This window comes from Penaeus monodon, chromosome 34, assembly GCF_015228065.2.
Source record: "Penaeus monodon isolate SGIC_2016 chromosome 34, NSTDA_Pmon_1, whole genome shotgun sequence".
Taxonomy (NCBI): domain Eukaryota; kingdom Metazoa; phylum Arthropoda; class Malacostraca; order Decapoda; family Penaeidae; genus Penaeus; species Penaeus monodon.
In genome coordinates, this window is record NC_051419.1 from 33,557,617 (window position 1) to 33,557,870 (window position 254).

Consider the following 254-nt stretch of genomic DNA (forward strand, 5'->3'; position numbering starts at 1 on the left):
TACAAATTCCCATTACGATTCCCTATACAAGTAACACTTGTCAAAATTACAGTCGAATTCTTGTATTATCGCCTCTTGTACGCTTCGACGATCGCATTTATAGTGATGGATAGGCCTATGAGGTATGCCAGGCGTAGGACACAAGAAGCCACATCCGGAAGTGGAGGAAACGGCAGCTTTTAGACAGTAGCGAACCGGTCGGGTTTTCCGTGAACCGCTTGATCGAACCATGGAGACTGCATTCGGTAATGTCC